Here is a 9,764-nt window from a genome sequence, read left to right on the forward strand (position 1 = left end):
AAGAAGAAGAAGAAGAAGAAGAAGAAGAAGAAGAAGAAGAAGAAGAAGAAGAAGAAGAAGAAGAAGAAGAAGAAGAAGAAGAAGAAGAAGCTGGACCACCTTCTTACACCGTATACAAGAATAAATACAAAATGGATTAAAGACTTAAATGTCAGATCCGAAACCATAAAACTTCTAGAAGAAAACATAGGCAGTATACTCTCTGATATTAGTAACAGGAATTTGTTTACAGATATATCTCCTCAGGCAAGGGAAACAAATGAAAAAATAAATAGATGGGACTACATTAAACTAAATAGTTTTTATACAGCAAAGGATACCATCAACAAAACAAAAAGAAAACCGGCTGGGAGAAGATACTAGCTAATGATACATCTGACGAGGGGTTGATATCTGCAATATATAAAGAACTTACACAACTCCACACACACACAAAAAAAATCCAATTAAAAAAATGGGCAGAAGACCTGAACAGATACTTCTCCAAAGAGGAAATACAGATGGCCAATAGACATATGAAAAGATGTTCAAGGTCGCTAACCTTGAGAGAAATGCAAATTAAAACCACAATGAGATATCACCTCGCACCTGTCAGAATGGCTACATCAATAAATCAAAAAACAGAAAGTGTTGGCGAGGATGCAGAATAAAGGGAATCCTCATACATTGTTGGTGGGATTGCAAATTGGCACAGCTGTTATGGAAAACAGTATGGAGGTTTCTCAAAAAATTCAAAATGGATATACTTTTTGACCCAGCAATTGCACAAAGATAAACAAAACAATATTTGTAAAAGTCTATGCACTCCAATATTCATGGCAGCACAATTTACAATAGCCATATATGGAAGCTACCTAAATGTCCATCAACAGAAAATCGGATAAAGAAATTATGGTTCATATATACAATGAAATATGACTCAGCCATTAAAAAAATGAAATCCTACTATTTGCAATGACATGGGTGGACCTAGAGGTTATTATGTTGTGTAAAATAAGTCAGCCAGAGAAAGTTAAATAGCATATAATTTCATTTATATGTGGAATCTAAGGAACAAAAATAACAATCTAATCAAAAACAGACTCACAAATATAGTGGTCAATTTGGTGATGGACAGTGGGGAGACTGGTTGGGGAGCTGGGAGAATGGGGCAAAGGGTTAAAGAAGTACAAATTAATAGTTGATAGTTGGTCATAGGGATGGGGAGCACAGCAGAGGGAAGGCAGTTAGCATTAACATGATGACTAGATGGAGGACAAGGGAAAGGAGGGAGCAAGTGGAGGAATCGTTTTTATGAACTATAGAGATGTCTAACCAATATACTGTATACTTGAAACTAATTTACATAAGTAAGTTTTAAAAACAACATTAATAAAATGAAGGCAGGAGGAAATTTTTGTAGTTGTTGGATACATTTGTGACATTGATTATAATTATTTCATGAGTGTATACATATCTACAAACTCAAGTTTTATAAACTAAAAATGTAGAGCTTTGTGTATGTCAATTCTACTTTAATGAAATGGTTTAAATAAAACAATAAAAATGTGTATCAGTAGTTCTTATTTTATCCCGCAGGCCAAAACTAGAGAATGCTATGACAAATCACATTCTATGGGACCAGCCCCTGCATGACACAAAAGCTGTGCTCATGGCAAACCCACACATCCAATAAGTCTGATGGTCAATTTCACCCACTGATGTGACAGCAGCAATCAAGGCTCAACTACAAAAGAAAGGCACACAAAACCCAAAAAAGGGACAATCTAGAAAAATCTAGCTCAGGCAACCAGGAAGACTGTGCCACTGGGCTCTTCAGGATACCTATTACATAAAGCCAACCAGCCAAGACTGGGAGACATAGCAGATCTATATAATACATAGAAATAAACACAGAGAGGCAGCTGAAATGAGGTAATGAAGAAACATATTCCAAGTGAAAGAAAAGGAGGAAACTCTAGGAAAAAAAAAATAATAAAATGGAGGCAAGCAATCTACCAGATATGGAGTTCAATTCACTTTATAAGGATGTGTAAGAAACTTAGTGAGAACTTCAACAATGAGATAGTAAGCATAAAAAAGAACATAGAAACCATAAATAAGAACACATTAAAAATGAAAACTGCAATAACTGAACTAAACAGTACACTAGAAGAAATCAACAACATATTAGATAAAGCAGAGGACTGAATCAGTGGTTTGGAAGACAAGGTAGCAGAAAATACCCAATAAAAACAACAAAAAGAAAGGAGAACAAAAATTGAGGATAGTTTTAAGGGACTTCTAAGACAACATCAAGTGTAACTACATTTGCATCATGGGGTTACCAGAGTGAGAAAAGACAACAAGGATTGAGAACTGATTTGAAGAAATAATGACAGAAAACTTCTCTTACCCAGTGAAAGAAATGCACATACAAGTCCAGGATGGACAGAGAGTTCTTTACATAGAAACACCCATAAGAATGTCAGCTAATTTCTCAACAAAAACTTTGCAGGCCAGAAAAAAAATGGGCACAAGTTATTCAAATTATTGTAAAACAAGGACCTACAACCAAAACTACTCTACTCAGCAAGGTCAACAACTTATAATCTAAGGAGGGATAAAGAGCTTCTCAGACAAAAAAAAAAAATAAAAGCTAAAGGAACTTACCATTAAACCAGTACTACAAGAAATGTTAAAAGGATTTATTTAAGAAGAAGAAGGAGAGAATACAAAACATAAAGATAAATGATAAAATGGCAATAAGTATGCATTTACCAATAATGACTTTAAATGTAAATGGATTAAATTCTGTAATAATAAAAAAATATATATATTAGGTGAGCTGAATGGAAAGGAAAACAAGACCCATACATATGTTGACTATAAGAGACACACTTCAGATTGAAAGAAATCCAAAGTCTGAAAATAAAGGCATAAAAACAAATATTTCATATAAATTGAAGTGAAAAAAATAGCTGGGGTAGCAAAACTAATATCATAGACTTTAAAACAAAGGCTATAATAAGAGACAAAGAGGGACATTACATAATGATAAAAGGATCAATCCAACAAGAGGCCATACCCCTAGTAAACATTTATGCATCCAATATAGGACCACATAAATACATAAAGCAAATATTGCCTGACATAAAGGGAGAGACTGACAGAAATACAGTTATTGTAGGGTACTTTGCACCCCACTGACACCAAGATCTTCCAGACAGAAAATTAAGAAGGATACTGTGGCCATAAATGACACACTAGACCAGATTTATTTAATTAATATTTTTAGAGCATATCAAACCAAAACAACAGAATATACTTTTTTTTTCAAGTACCTACACATTTTCCAACAGAGATTGCTTGTCAGGACACATAAAAAGTCTCAATAAATTTAAGAAGTATAAAATCAAATCAAACATTTTCTCTGACCACAAATGTATGAAACTAAAAAGAAAAAATTACTAGAAAAATGCAAAAAAACCACACAAACACATGGAGACTAAATAACATTGTACTAAATAACGAATGGGTTAACAATTAGATCAAAGAGGAAATAAAAAAATACTGTAAAACAAATGAAAATGAAACCACAATGCCCCCAAATATATGGAACACAGCAAAAGCAGTCTTGAGAGGAAAATTTACAGTAATGCAAGCCTACTACAAGAAACAAACAAACAAAAATTTCAAATAAACAATCTAACCTTACACCTAAAAACAAAACAAAACAAAACAAAAAAACTAGGAAAGAATAAAAAACAGCAAACAAAATCTCAAGTAAAAAGAAGGAAATAATAAAAATCAAGTGGAAATAAACAAAATGTAACCTAAAAAATTTTACAAAAAAAAAAAAAATGAAACCAAAAGTCAGTTCTTTGAAAAGATAAACAAAATGGATAAAGCCTTAACCAGACTCACCAAAAAGGGGGTGGGGGTAGAAAGAGAGAGAGGGAGAGAGAGAAAACCTAAATAAATAAAATCAAAAGTGAAGAAGTGACAACTGACATCACAGAAAAACAAAAGATTACAAGAAAATACAATGAGCAATTATATGTCAAAAAATTGGACAATCTGGAAAACATGGATACATTCTTAGAAACATACAATTTCCCAAGTCTGAATCAAGAATAAACAGAAAATCTGAACAAACTGATTACTACTAATGAAATTAAATCAGTAATCAAAAAACTTCCAACAAATAAAAATCCTGAAACAGATGGCTTCACAGGTGAACTTAACAACATTTAAAAAAGAATTAATACTTATCTTTCTCAAGCTATTCCAAAAATTCAAGATGATGAAAGTTTCCGAAATCATTTTAAAAAGCCACTATTACCTTGATTTCAAAGCAAGACAAAGACTTTACCAAAAATAATTATAGGCCAATTATCCCTGAAGAACATAGATGCAAAAATTCTTAACCAAACATTAGCAAACTGAATTCTGCAATATATTAAAAAGATTATACATCACTATTGAGTAGGGTTTATTCCTGCGATGTGAGGATGGTTCACTATCTTCAAATGGATTAACATGAAATACCACTTAATTAAAATGAAGGCTAAAAATTACATGAACATATTAATCTATACAGAAAAATTGTTTGATAAAAACCAGCATCCACTTATGATAAAAACCCTCGGTGAAGTTAGAATGAAGGAAATATACCTCAAAATAATAAAAGCCATATATGAAAAATCCACAGCTAACATTATACTTAATGAGAAAATAATCAAAAATGTTTCCCTTAAGATAAGAAAGAAAGGATGTTTACTTTCACTATTTAATTCAATATAATTTTAGAAGTCCTAGCCACAGCAGTCGGACAAGAAAAAGAAATAGAAGGCATCTTAATTGGAAAGGAAAAAGTAACACTGTCATTATTTGCAAATGACCTGATACTGCATGTAAGGAACCCTATAGATTCCACCAAAAACACTATTAGAACAGGTAAATGATGTCAGTAAAGTAGCCAAATACAAAATTAATATTTGGATGTTGAATGTATTTTTATACACCAACAGTGAATTATCAGAAAGAAAAACTAAGAAAGCAATCCCTTTAACAATTGCATCAAAAAACCTAAAATACTTATGAATAAATTTAACCAAGGAGATAAAACACCTGTACTTGGAAAATTATAAGTCATTAAAGAAAGAAATTGAAGAAGATACAAATACATGAAAGCATGTACTGTACACATGGATAGGAAATATTTGCATATTTAAAATGTCCATACTACCAAATACAATCTATAGATTCAATGAAATTCCATCAAAATTCCAATGCATTTTTCACAGAACTAGAACAAATAATCTAAAAATTTATATGAAATCATAAAAGACCTCAAATAGCCACAACAATCTTGAGAAAGAGCAACAAAGTTGGAGTTATTACTCAACCTTCTATCAAACTTTTCTACAAGGCTATAGTAATCAAAACAGCATGCTCTTGTCATAAAAACAGACATATAGATCAATGGAACAAAATAGAGAGCCCACATGTAAACCCATGCCTAAACAAGGCTATAGTAATTAAAACATCATACCAGCACAAAAACAGACACATATAACTTTCCAATCTGCCATCTTAATTGTAATCCTTGCTAAGATACAAATTTTTGTGAAAAGCTTAGGGAGAAGACCATTACTCTCGAGGCTGAAACCTCGAATACAATGGAGAATGTACAGGCTAAGATTCAGGATAAGGAAGAAATTTCTCCTGGTCAACAGAATAATCTTTGCTGGCAAGTGGAAGATGGACATACTTTGTCTACAAAATTCAAAAGGAGTTCACTCTTTATCTTGTGTTGAGACTTCATGGTGGTGCTTAGAAAAGGAAAAAAAAGAAGTCTTATACCACTCTTGAGAAAAATAAGCATAAGAGAGCAAAGTTTAAGCTGGCTGTCCTAAAATAACATAAAGTGCATGAGAACAGCTAAATCAGTTGCCATTGTCGGGAATGCCCTTCAGATAGATGAATGTGATGCTGGAGTTTTCATGGCCCGTCACTTTGACAGACATTATTGTGGCAAATGTTGTCTGAACTATTGCTTCAACAAACCAGAAGACAAGTAATTGCATATGGGTTAATAAAAGAAATGAACTAACAACAACAACAACAACAACAACAATAAAATAGGCACGGAGATCAATGTAACAGAATAGAGAGTCTAGAAATAAATTCATACCTGTATGGTCATTAAATCTATGACAAAAGAAAAGCAGGAATATACAATGGAGTAAAGATGGTCTTTTTTATAAATAGTGCTGGGAAAACTAGATAAATATATGCAAATAAAATGAAACAGGACCCTCATCTTACACTATGTACATGAATAAACTCAAAATGGATTAAAAACTGAAATATAAGACTCAAAACCATAAAATTCCTAGAAGAAAATATAGGCGGCAAACTCTCTGACATTGGTCTTAGTATATATTTTTTTCTGATATATCCCCTCAAGCCAGGGAGACAAAAGAAAAAATAAGTAAATGGGACTACATCAAACTATAAAGTCTTTTTTTTTTTTAATATAACAAAGAAAACCATCAATAAAACAAAAAGAGAATCTATTGAATGGGAGAAGATATTTGCCTATGATACATTTGATAAGGGGTTAATATCCAAAATTTACAAAAAACTCATATAACTCAACACAAAAAAAAAATCCAAATTTAAAAAATAGGTAGAGAATCTGACTAGGCATTTCTCCAATTGACATAGAGATGGCCAATAGACATATAAAAAGAAGCTCAATTAAACTAATCAACAGAGATATGCGAATTAAAACTACAATGAGATCACCTCACACAGTCAGAATGGCTATCATCAATAAATTAATGAACAAATGTTGGCAAAGATGTGAAGAAAAGGGAACCCCAGCGTGCTTTTGGTGGGATTGCACACTGATGCATCCACTATGGGAAATTTTGGAGTTTCCTCAAAAAAATTAAACATAGAACTACATTTTGACCCAGAAATTTCACTTCTGGGTGTTTATCCAAAGAAAACCAAAACACTAATTCAAAAAGATACATGCATTCTTATATTCACTGCAGTGCCATGTACAATAGCCAATATATGGAATTACCTAAGTTTCCATCAATAGACAATTGGATAAAGAAGAGGTGGTACGTATACACAATGGAATATTACTCAGCCATAAAAAAGAATGAAATCTCATCATTTGCAACAACATGGATGGAGTTGGGAGGTATTATGTTAAGTGAAATAAGTCAGACAGAGTAAGACAAAAACAGTATTATCCACTTAAATGTGAAATTCAAAGTACAAAATAAATGAACATTCAAAATAGAAACAGACTCATAGATACAGAGCATAAACTAATGGTTGCCAGATGAGAGGTGGGTTGGGGGCTGGGTGAAAAAGGTGAAGGGATTAAGAAGTATAAATTGGTAATCACAAAATATTCATGGGGATGTAAAATATAGCATAGGGAATATAGTCGATAATATTGTAATAACTACATATAGTGTCTTGTGGATACTAATCAAAGGGATCACTTCATAAATTATATCAATGTCTAATCTTTATGCTCTACACATGATATCAATAAAAAATAACATTGAATGTCAACTGTAATTGAAAATAAAATTTTAAAAAAATACATAAAATGTATATTTTAAAATTTATCTAAAAAAATCGATTCTCTTTTTATCAAAACCACAATTATTTTTTTTTCTGAAAACATATAAAACTGTTTCCCAAGTCCTCATCATAAGCAAAGGCAAAGAAAGTAAAACAATTTTTAGAAGTACAGTGTGGAAATGATCTGTTTACACGACCTTATTAATAGCAGCTAATATTCACTGAACACTTGCTATGTTTTAGGCACTACTTTAAATACTTTACATAATTAACTCATTTAATCCTCTTTTCTATATTTAAGATGATATGGAGACATTACATTCTTTATCCAGGGTCAAAAAAATGGCAGGTGTAGGATTCTGATTTTTCAGTCCATTTTATTTTTTAAATCAATTTGGTATACTTCTTTTAATTATGGTTTAATAGAAAATGTAATAAAGGAGAGTAATATAGGCACAATGATAAAAATATTGACTAATGGAAGAGTTCAAAGACATGAAAATATGACAGAAGTGATATTAAAAATAAGAGAGATTAGAATAGCTGTTATCAACAGGACAAGTAATAACAAATGTTGAAGAAGAGGAAGAGAAATAGAACCCTTATAAACTACTGTTGGGACTACAAACTGTTATAGCCACTATGGAAAATAGTACGGAGTTTCCTCAAAAAACTAAGAATTGAACTCTATAATCCAGCAATCCCTCTATTGAGTATTTATCTCAAAGACTTGAAAACCCATATTCAAAAAGATATTTGCACAACAATGTTCAAATAGCATTATTCACAGTGCCCAGGACATGGGAGATCCTGAAGTGTCCTATGATAGATGATCGGATAAAGAAGCAGTGGTATATATAGATATACAATGGGCTATTACTCAGCCATAAGAAGAGATGAAATACTGCCATTTGCAACAACGTGGATGGACCTCGACATAATCATGCTAAGCAAAATAAGCCAGACATAAAACAGTTGAAAATTACATGATATCACTTATATGTGAGATATAAACCTAAAAGCAACTAACAAACAGGACAAACAAACAGAGACTCATGGATATGGACAATAGACTAGTGGTTAACAAAGGGTAAGGAGGCAGAGGGAGAGGGTTGTAGATGGGGTAAAAGGGGTCAAATATGTGGTGACAGAAAGAAATCTACTATGGGAGGTGAACACATAATGTAAATATACAAACACCTTACTGTTAAAATGTACAGCTGAAGCTTACTGGATTTTGTTAACTAGTGTAACCATAAAAATAAATAAAAATAAATAACAAAAAATTTTAAAAAATATCAGTGAGATAAGGATGGACAGCTTTATATATGGTATTGGTACAATAAATTATTCATAAAAAGAAAACATAAAAGGATAATTGCATAATATTTTACAAAAATAATTTCTGGTAAAATAAAAACTAGAATGTGAAAATCAAACTTAAAATATTTATATGGCTAACACCAGCTCATGATAAAGATTTCGGAAAATGAGAAACAGAGAGAACTTCCTTCACTTGATAAAGAATATGAAATAAACCTACAGTTAACTTTATACTTAATGGTGAGGAACTAGATTTATTCACATAAGATAAAAAATAAAAAGAGAATGATAATAATTTTAAATGACAGATTAGATCAACTGGACATAAATTATATTTACAGTCTTTCATCCCAAAACAGCTGCTTATACATTTTTCTCTAGTGCACATGAAACATTCTCAAGGATTGACCATACTGGGACACAGAGAGAGCCTCAACAAATATAAGAGGCTTGAAATCATTCCAACCATATTCTCTGATCATAGTGCATTGAAGCTGGAGAACAAGTGTAAAAAGAAAGAGAGAAGAACCACAAATACATGGATATTAAACAACATGCTACTGAAGAATGTAAGAGTCACAGAAGAAATAAAAAGAGAGATATAGAGATACATAGAAATGAATGATAATGATAGTACAATATATCAAAATTTTGAGGACATGGCAAAAGTGGTAATAAGAAAGAAGTTCACATTATTACAGGCCTATCTCCATAAACAAGAACAAGTCCAAATAAGCAACCTAACGCTTCATTAAAAAAAAAAAAGCTAGAAAAGGAAGAAAAAATGAAACCTAACCTCAGCAGAAGGAAAGAAATTATCAAAATTAGAGCAGAAATAAATG

The 9,764-nt window shown here is 31.8% G+C and overlaps 1 pseudogene; it reads left to right on the forward strand.

Annotated features, from left to right (window-relative positions):
* Positions 1 to 6,065, forward strand: part of LOC105304262 — a 9,897-nt pseudogene extending 3,832 nt beyond the window's left edge.
* The last annotated feature ends 3,699 nt before the right edge of the window (positions 6,066 to 9,764 follow it).

The sequence above is a fragment of the Pteropus vampyrus genome, unplaced genomic scaffold (assembly GCF_000151845.1).
Source record: "Pteropus vampyrus isolate Shadow unplaced genomic scaffold, Pvam_2.0 Scaffold335, whole genome shotgun sequence".
Taxonomy (NCBI): Eukaryota; Metazoa; Chordata; class Mammalia; order Chiroptera; family Pteropodidae; genus Pteropus; species Pteropus vampyrus.